This window comes from Branchiostoma floridae, chromosome 9 (assembly GCF_000003815.2).
Source record: "Branchiostoma floridae strain S238N-H82 chromosome 9, Bfl_VNyyK, whole genome shotgun sequence".
Taxonomy (NCBI): domain Eukaryota; kingdom Metazoa; phylum Chordata; class Leptocardii; order Amphioxiformes; family Branchiostomatidae; genus Branchiostoma; species Branchiostoma floridae.
This window is the reverse complement of record NC_049987.1, coordinates 1,446,726-1,457,316: the sequence shown is the minus strand read 5'-3', so window position 1 is coordinate 1,457,316 and position 10,591 is coordinate 1,446,726. Positions and strand designations below refer to the sequence as shown.

The window sequence follows — 10,591 nt, the reverse complement described above, 5'->3', positions numbered from 1 at the left end:
GGGGGGGGGCGAAAAATAACACGTCATACAAGAATGTACAATCCGTGAAAACGAACAAAAATACACGTCTAAACTGACATCAAATCACAACAAGACCGGTACAAAGAAAAAAAAGAGCTGCAAAATATCTGATTCAATGACAACAACAAATCATTACCATCACATCGATCACGCATCAAACAACAAAACAAAGTCTCAAAATAAAATAACTAAAATTTAGAACCTACAACTTACAAGAGCAAAGCCGATGACCTTAACTGATGATATCAAAAGAAAGACTACATTATGATACATGCAATGCAACTTTAGCATAGTATTTTTGATATCTTAAAATTATCATAAAAGTTTCAGTATCAAATTCCCTTTTCCATCGAGGGCTCCCCGGCACCTCTACGGTGCTAGGAGTGATGCATGTCCGCCAAGGCATCTGCGCATACGGGGTCGTTTACGGACTCGCTCCCTCCCTGGGACCCCAGAAACTGAATCCTGCTTTTGCTTGACTTCCGGTTTTGTAAGATCCAACCTCTCCCCCTCCATATTTACATTTCGGAACGGCCATCAAATCCGTAATCAACACAGCTTTCTAATCGTATTAGTCGCGAATCCAGCAAAACCTTTCTAGAAAAACAGATGGCGTCTACAATAAGTCTACTCAACTTAAGTGCTACAACGGTTTGACTTTCTTTCTCTCTTGCTAGCGGTAGAATTTGACGAAGCTCGAAAATCTGACTGGGTTTAATAGCACGGCATTCTCACTACAGTAAACCTGACTTGCGGGAGATAAACTCGTATTTATGAAATATAAACAGATTTTGGCTAGATCTAGAGGGCCAAGAAAAGTAGCGGTATCGCAGTACATGTACCTCTCCGTACACTTCAAGCTTCGTCACACAGAAGCCTAGAGCTAAGTAAGGGTTGAAATCACATCACCGAAGAACTTATTCACCAATCCAGACACAAGTACATGTACAAAGGCATCAACTGGAAGTCTAGACCTTGGTGATTCTAGGAGAGATATACACGGTATCGGCCACAGAACAATCTGACAATGACACTACACAATGAATGCCGACGTCCGATCTAACCGGAGAGGGAATATCAAAAACTACATTCTTTCAATGATATAACTTTCCGCTGCACCAAATGCAAGGAACAGGCCATTCAATCGGAGACAAACCAACATACCTTGTCAGAAGTGATGCATGTCCTTGTATCTGCAGCGGAAACAGACTCCAAACTACAGTCGTAACGTCCAGAAAAGTTACAGCTGAGATGACCCCAAACCCCATGTTAACGCCTCGGACGCCCCGCTCCTTCTGTCTCGTCAACAGACAAGGACCGGAGTGTATACCCGGACCCTCCCAGTGTCGGAAGATTGACAGGAGGGGGGCAGTTTTGTCCTATTGGTCAAATGTTTTAAAACTTCTCCCTGATTGGAGAAGCCATAGGTCGGGGGGGGATCAAACCAGTTTGAACCTGTTCGGTCTTCTCCAAAAACTGGTCATAAGGTCCCTTGGGAAAGCATTGAGTCACTGACCTTTGAAAGGTTTCTAGGTCACAGGCCCGAGGTCTGTCCCAAATCAACAAACAGCCGGGCTTGCAAAACAGGCGATGGTAGAAATGTGTTTTCGGGTCTGTTCCAGATCAACAAACAGCCGTGCTTGCAAAACAGGCGATGGTACAAATGGTGTTTTCGCACGTGCCAGATTTGGCTCCAGGCATGGATTTATAGTTGCTGGGCGGACAGGACAAGTCAAAACACGACAAACAACGACCATGTGCAGGGCACTGTTATTTTTCACACAACTGATGGATCTTTAACTTCAAAACAATAACTACGTTCTGATACTGTAACTCCATTATGTATCACCAATGATAACTTATCATAAAAAAGTTTGAGTTACAAATTCACTTCACCTACTGTTGTTTAGCCTGGTATTAAAGCTGGAACTGCAAATGCATACCCCGGTACTACGCATACCTCTACTGTGCTGGGAGTGATGCTGGCCCGCCAAGGAAGATTAGGGCACACGAGGTCTATGGATGATATCAGTGGGCTCATCAATTTTTGCTTGATTTGGAAGAAAACTAAAGGACCCCCCCCCCCCCAACACACACACACTCAAGATCATTTGTGGCACCTCTCGAATACAGAAATAAAAGACTTGTTTTGTTGAGGTACCATGCCTTGTCAATTTCATCATAGGCTAGAAAACTGTGTCCTTCTCCACGCGTTCGTCCTCCAAGTTCAAACCCACTCGTGGCCCAGTGTACGGGAACCCTGCCGGGTTTGGGTAGACTCTCCTACGACACGACACAGACTGAGGTGACTCGGTACTATCTTGAATGGCAAGATGTTGTAACTCCATTATCCCGCATTTCTGTGTCTTTCCTGACCCCCTCCCAACACCCTAATCATGTTGTTGCTTTGGCCTCAGCAAAGTCTTGTAGCTCTATATTTAGCTTTTCGAATTTACTGCGTCCTTCTGACCGGTGGGGGCTAACGGTACAGCATGGCTTGTCTGCACCGATCTTGCTGGCCGGTTTCCAGGCGAACAGGTTGTTTGTTTATGTTGCTTACCAAGCAAACCGCCTAATGGCGGCGTTACACCCAACGTTTGAACTGAAGAGTACAAGCTGCATATCCGGACAGAATAACAGATTCATTCACGTCGAGAAAGTGTACATGTTGTAGGTTCTTTAACGTGCCCGAGGTGTACGTTATTGGAGGTTGAGGTTGTGTAGTGGTGCATGGTGGAGTGCCAATCATATCTCATATTTCCCGACAGGAAATATATTATCTTTGAGGGTGTATTCCTCTTCTTTTTCTGTCATGTTTGAACACATTTTAACATGATTTATTAAAGTCAATAACAAATGAACAGAACTTAAGAATTTCTGGACCCTCGTGTGGGTTGATTGGAGATGAGTACGACGAAGTAGCAATTACTCTGAATAACTTGCGTAATTAATTAGAAAACGATACATTTTGTGGGGAGAATCCATAACGGTGATATATAGGAATTCCGAACTTATAAGGCAGTTACTTATCAACAGCTAAACTTTACCCCCAATGGATTGACCTAATTTGCATGATTAAGGAGGACATGCCGTATTTCCTAAGATATCTTTTATCTCCTGTCTTCTAAACGATAGGAAGGTAATACTCACAGTATGCAGCTAACATATATACATACATATACGAGTCTATATAAATGAATAGCTATCAACCATTAGTTAGTTCCTAATTTGCATGATAATACCAGCAACACTGTAATGCTTTGAAACGTGCAAAATATTCTACAAATACCCCGAACATAATGAATAAGAACACCTCGAACATTTCTGCATTTACAGCATGTTAGTACGAGCATTGTGTATGAAAACCGTGGTGCTATTTTTTCTCTCACTAACTTGCAATACGGTACAGTGCAGAACCAGATCAAAATTGCTGTGCCATAGGCATAATTATCTCAAAGCAGAGGTAACGGTCGGGGAAGGGGGTAAAGGGATAGTTAGTAGAGTGATATCGTATGGAGTAAGTATGCATAGTGTTCTGCTCAGACCTAAGTGGTTTCGGCTTCAAATCCGTCGCTGATCTTGTGCCCTTGGGGAAGGTAAACATTACATGACTTTGCTCACTTCACTCATATAAAAATGAGTACTTTATTAGCTAGTTTGGGAAGTCCCTCGGATGGGACATTAAACGGAGGTCCCGTGTGTGAGGACAGCCGTAAAAGAACCTGCCACACAAAAGAGTAGGGGTCCTTCCCAGTGTTAGTGGATCAAGAAGTATCAACAGCATGTGGCTATGATAATCTAGATCCATATGTCCCTACATCTCTGACCAAAGTGCATATGTTTTTGATTTGTCCCTAAACCACGGAGTCTTGCCTGAATCCCGGAAAAGAGCAAATGTGGTACCAACTTTCAAAAAGGGGGACCCTGGGGAACTACTGACCTGTATCCCTACTTTGTCCAAAATCCTTGAAAAAATTGTATCTAAGGACTTGACGATATTTACCGGGGGGGGGGGGGAGGGCTAGTGCAAAATTGGTCTGGTAAATAAATTTTCTATTGTCCTCCCCCCGCCCTCAAAAATTTTTCTATGGCCCTCCCCCCGCCCCCCAAAATTTTTCAATGGCCCTCCCCCCGAATTTTTTCCTTACTTTTTCCATTACACACACTGTGTATCATTAAATAAAATAACGTTAGCAATAATAATAGCGGTAGTGTTGTTTGAACGGGCCCACGATCGGGGTGTCAAGACCCGCGCGTCAAGAAATTACGCACGTTGGAGTCCTGCTGCCTAGTGCTGGGGCATATCTCTCCCAAAGTTTTAAAACAGCCGACTTTTCATTTTGATGACATGTATACAAACATGTAGCACTTGATGTTGTTATACTCGCACTGCAGCGGTTATAAGACTTACCTTGTCTGATATCACTTCTCCAATCTACGTGAAAAAAATCTTACTGGGAACGTTACCCAAGATCTCGAAACTGAGCGCTTGAACTTTCCGCTAGACCGACGGCTATAAGGCCGTCCTGGGATCGGAGCGCCGAAGGCCCGACCGGTCTAGGGGGTCCGGGGATTGCTCCCCGGAAAATTTTGAGATTTTTGACCCTCTAAAACGCAATTTCCCGCATTCTGTGAGGAAAAAAAATTGTTAAGTAAACGTGGATTTTATGCGTCCATATCAACGCAGAGAAAAGCGGGTGGGGGAGGGGCATTGCCTCGGCGATCTTTTCCACTACACATGCACGATACTTACACAAAAGAAAATAAATTAATTTTGTAGCTGGACGAGACTTGAGTACATTTCAGCGATATCGTTACTAAAACCGCTTCAAGACTGCTTTGATCATTCCAAAACGGGAGTTATTTTGGCCAGCCTACAAACTTGCCGAAAAATTTTCGCGCCATCAAGATTACGTCACGTGGCATGCAGCAGAGAGCCCGCTGTCACGAAAGTAAACATCGTAATGTCTTTTATAATATCCCGTTGCCGTCCGTGAACCATTCCGTTTACAAAAAGACGATGCACGCAGGATCGATATTGATGCCAATTTTAGTTTCTATAGTCTTCGTAAACTTCGCGTGAACATGGAATCACACGAGAGGCGGCTGCAGCAAAATTCGTATGTTGGGGGGGGGGGAACTATATTGACGTAATCCTTGGGGGGTCCGGGGGCATGCTCCCCGGGGAAAATTTTGAAATCTTGACTATCGAAAACGATCTTTCCTAAATTTTGATGGGCAAAATTTGCTGGCAGACTAAGCTAAGTTTAGTAGCCTTTCTAGTAGTACTTCACATTGTTTTAGCTTATTATTGAGGGCGACGACGCCCCCAACGTATTTTCACGATTTCTAGTTCCCAAGGCACGAGCCGTCGCAAGGTAGGTCTGGAGAAATGTTGAAATTTGGACCCTCTGAAACACGATTTTCTGCATTTTGAGGGATAAACTTTGCTGGTAGACTGTGCTAAATGTAATGACGAGCGCCGGAGCGTCCTGGGCGCCGGAGGCGCAAGCCATCGCATGGGACGTCCAGAGAAAAATCGAACTCTTGACCATCTGAAACTTCATTTCCTGCATTTCAGGGGCACATTTTGCTTGTATTTATTAAGGCCCCTGCGGCAATTTTTTTTTCAATTGCCCTCCCCCCGGCTCAAAAAAATTTTCGATGGCCCTCCCCCCAGGCCAAAAAAATTTTTCAATGGCCCTCCCCCCTTATGCACCAGCCCTCCCTCCGATAAATATCGTCAAGTCCCTTAAACACGTGTACAACCACCTGATGTCCCAAAACTTATTATATCCTCTTCAGTCTGGATGTATCCGGAAAGATCCAACTGTAGGCCAACTTGTTTGTTAACTGACAACATTTTTATGGTCACACTCGTCAGCATCTTCAGGAGCTGATCACTCCTGAAGTCTCTGCCTCTACTCATTACGACCTTCGTAACAAACATAATTTACAGCCACCGACTTGTACCACAACACGTTATCAAAGGTCACATCACTGGACTGGTCTTTATATAGCTGTATGGTCGCTTAATCCTTCGTCATTCAAAAATTACTTAGTAACATTAGCCCTTCGCTTAACACACATTTAGTCACGGCCCAGGTACGCCTGCGCTTTACTCACACGCCTCCGTATCGGGACTTGTAGTTTAAACTTTAGCTTATCCACACGTAATTTAGTCGATTGTCCTTCTTGCAGCTGTGGCTCCCGATTTGAAAGCGTTGCCCATTATTCACTGTACTGCCCTAACTACAGCCAACTAAGAATATCCCTTCTCTACAATCTTCATGACCCTGTAAGCTCAACCCTTGATTTGAAAACACGGTCACTACCCCCCCAGCTATTTGGGAGAAAGTCATGATTGTGTTTGAGCCTCCTAGTAGCAGCTTTTTCTTGAATTGCAAGAATAAATTTTGTTCAAGAATTCGAGAATAATAAGTCATCTAGTTAAGTTAATAATATGGATCGTCATAATTTTAGCATGTAGGCTGTGAAAAGGAGAGTTGAATGCACCAATGCTGAGGATGTCCCTTTCCACATAGACCGCTTTGTACCATTCATCAAGGAAGGCGCTCCGCCGTGGAATAATGACACCAGCCTAAAGCCATGTATCCTCTCATCTGCAAATGACTGGCAAGTCAGAGTGGACCTACAGGGTGAAGGGAGCTTCCCAGAAGAAATTGCAGTGACTTTGCTCCGTCCTGACATCACAATATAGTCGGAAAGTGCCAAAGAAGTGGTGATTGGAGAATTGACTGTCCCTTGGGAGGACAATGTAGATGCTGCCCATGAGAGGAAGCTGACCAAGTATGCAGAGTTGTGTGAAGTATGTAAAGACAGAGGGTTAAAAGCTTCATGCTACCCATTTGAGGTCAGCTGCCGGAGTTTTGCTGCAACATCCTTTCAAAAATGGCTGAGAGTGCTAGGGTGCAAAAGGAAGGAAATCAAGTCTGTCACAAGAGCTGCAGTAGAAGCGGCTGAAACGGGTTCTGCATGGATCTGGAACAAGTACATCCAGGTCAAAAAAGGCTGCAACATAGCCATTCTGTAACTCACCAGTGGGAGGTGGTGTACCAAGCACTGCTGGCCCCCCCCACCCCAAGGGAATATTGATCTTAATGGGCTGAAATTTCCAATGACGGGTGGTGATCAACTGATGATCCCACTGGTGAGGCACACAATAACATCAAGTGTGTATAATTCAACTGGATCGTCATAATTTTAGCATGTATAATACATATAGGATGTTAGCTGTGTAAAGCTAAGGGCACAAACCGCTTTTTATATTTCAGCCATACGTAGTATGGTGACATATATATTGTCTTCGTAATGTTTCTTCTTTCTCCTGTCAAACTTTCAAATCGAATCATCTCCGTCGTTTCTGGTAGCCTGAGTATCATCCTCCGTAGTAATTCCGTTTTTGTATTATCTTTTGACCTGGATATGCTTGGTGGCTTGTGACGTAAAGCTAAGGGCACAACCCGCCGTACGTGCAAATACGTGCGGTCTACGTGCCAAAACGTATGCAATATTTTGGGATCCGTAAGTGGTAAGGACCGCCTCCGTATGCACTCGTAGGGAATCGGAGTGATTTTGGAGCACGCAGACAGCCGTAGAACTTGCAGGAAAAACTGTGTTCTATTTCAGAGGATAGCTAAACAAAGAAAAGACGACTTTCCTTCATATCTAGTATACAGGTACAACATGTAGTTTAGACAGAGCTGTACGACAGATATGGCATGCTTTTTATGTTAATGATGACTTAATTTACATAATTGATGAGGACACATGTGTTTCTAGTGTTTTCCATAATAGGGTTTTTATGCACGTAAAATAGATAATTCATGGCAGGTGCAGCATTAACGTATGCTAAATATAAAGATAAGAGTCTAATTTGCATAATCAATGTGACAATGCCATAATTCCATAGTGGTTAATGGTGGGGATTATCTAATTCACATGTGTAAGTTAGTTATTGATGTACACGACGATGCACCATGTATGTAACTGTGCAAGTTATTTGCCTGATTTATAATAGGATGTAACTATGGAATTTTACGAAACTTGGACATCTACACATACGATAAATGCATTTTTGGTTAAGAGGACCACCATACAAAATAGATTATGGTAGCAAGTTACAGTATTATTTGCATATTCAATGAAACAATTAGATGAGACAAAAATTTTTTTGTGCGCTCCAGCCAATAACGAGGACATAGACTCTGTTGTGACATGTTTCATTTGTAGGTGTTTCAACAGTGTATATGATTCAACAGTGGCGGATTTACTTGCAGTTAATGTACGTAATGACGACTGGTACCCTCTTTCGAGTCTTTCGGCCATGCAGCTCGCCCTGTAGCAGAAGTTGCACAGCGTGTAATTTGACCTCACATTGCAACTTGCATGACGTACATAGAACAAAGTACAGACATTTTTCATCGCAGTTAAAATATCGTGATGATTACTTCCACTTTCAGCCATGATTTCTAATGATAACTAGCAAATTTAGACTACATCACTTTTAACCTCAGTTTTGCTGTAACTAGTCCAACTACCAGCTTCAGTTAAGACCTTTCAATACCTACTTCAACGAATAAGTCCAAACCGTTCCGCCATTCCCTTCTTACTAATTCTCACGTCGCCAGTGTTTTTTTTAAAAACCACGCTTTTTACTACTGATTTATTTGGATTGCAGTATGATACATTAATTTGAGTTGCAATATGAGTTATTTTAATTTGTAATGTTGTGCATTCACTGTAAGGTCTTGCTAGAAAGATGCAGTTGATAATAAAGTGGGTTGACTATATCGTTATGTCTGTTCTTCCAAATCAAAGAGTAAAGTATTCAAAATCCATTAATTGAAGAAAGCATTAGACTGATGACAGACGCTGCTACCACCAACTTTAAGCAGCTTAAATAAAGCTTAAATAAACAACTTTAAACTCTCCTAATGGGCGTTTAAAAGTATCGTATATGAAATGATTAAAATGAAGAGTAAAAGCGATGATTATTTTAGTCAATACATATAAACTTTGTTGGCAAAACTGCGCAAATTAATGCATATCTTTAAGGCAAAGTTAAGTGTACGTTAACTTATATGTAAAGTTATTTACATGTTTAAGTGGACTTAACGTTTTTCTTAAATGTGTCTTAAATATCGATTTTTAGTTGTGGCATTTACGACTTCTTAAATGTAGCTTAATAATAGCTTAATCATATTCAAATGTTTAAGCTTCATTTACGAATCCCATTAAGCATGCTTAAATATCCAATTTGGTGCAGTGACAGCAAAATCCCTTTCACGGCACAAGAGAACCAAGCCAACGTTGAAAATAAAAACGATACCCGTACGAAGACAGCAACGGAGGCTAGTCCTACGTGGGATATGTGCAACCTTAACTTCCATACTACGTATACGATACAAAATGTAAAAGTGTAACCGAAAAGACGACAAAACGCACACGGTTTAAAAAAATTGTTTCTCTTATGCAATTCGTTGAGCAATATGTAAAATTTTGGGTCGCAGAGAGAGCGCGTCTTGAGGTGTGTATAAAGCTCTTAGTCTCTACCAGGCTCCACAGGTCGCGGGACAAATAGTACGAATTGGACAAATATAGATACATAACATACCAGATGCGTTAGCTGACCGAGAAGCTTGGTTAGCGACCAAGATAACTTGTTTGACATGTTATCTGTCTACGTTTGTCCAATTTCTATTATTTTCCGGCGACCTATGGGGCCAGGTGGAGGCAAATAATCCCATGCGCGCCTCATACGGACTTAAATCTATACGCATGTGTGACCCCACCTTAAACAAATATATATCGACTATGAAAAAAATATGTATGTTCAACATTTTGGCAACATTATCACTTGCAGAAATCAATAATTTCAGCTCATATTGTCTTACAGGTCAGAATGATTTAACGCTTATGCAATACTTTCAAAGGTCTTGGAAGTATTGCAATAGAGTAGAATGCATTGTTCAGTATACCGTACTGTACGTTATAAGGTAACTTTTGGCTTAACTTCTAGCACGCTCTATTGCGTCTTTTTACAGGGCCCAATAGATGCCACCCATTTGATGAAGTCAGTCTAATATAAAAAGGGGGAGGATCCGCAGGTTAAAGTCCACTCGCTAAGTGGTCAACATGCTGTTTCTGTCAACAATGTGCTGATCACTAACAAGATATGGTTATCCGGAAAGTCTACTATATGTGACCTGGGGTTAGTTTGACTTTTGATTCCTTTTATGTAACCAAAAGTAAGATCAATATCGTTTCACACGTTTGATTTCCGTGATAAAGAATTGAAAACATCTTCAATAAATAACTTTACACCACGACATTTAATCTACCTTACACTATTACTCGAAGGGACTGCTTACCTAAATTGCCCAATGTTGGAACAATCCAGGGCAGCAAAGCAAACGCAGCTAAAGCGTGAGACTAAAGGCTGTCATTTTCCCATTTACAGCCCGGATGTACGTTCGGTATCATTAGTTTGGATTTTACCTGACGATATATGTTAGACGTTAGTAAAGCTATGTCGATTTGGAGCTAT

General features: G+C 42.0%; 1 long non-coding RNA gene across 1 annotated transcript in view; it reads right to left on the bottom strand.

Moving 5' to 3' along the window:
• The window catches only part of LOC118422429, a 4,605-nt gene extending 2,758 nt beyond the window's left edge, over positions 1-1,847 (bottom strand). Inside the window, exon 1 of the long non-coding RNA XR_004831893.1 lies at positions 1,186-1,847. This is a non-coding gene — a long non-coding RNA (uncharacterized LOC118422429). The remainder of the gene's footprint in view (positions 1-1,185) is intronic.
• Positions 1,848-10,591: the final 8,744 nt, after the last annotated feature.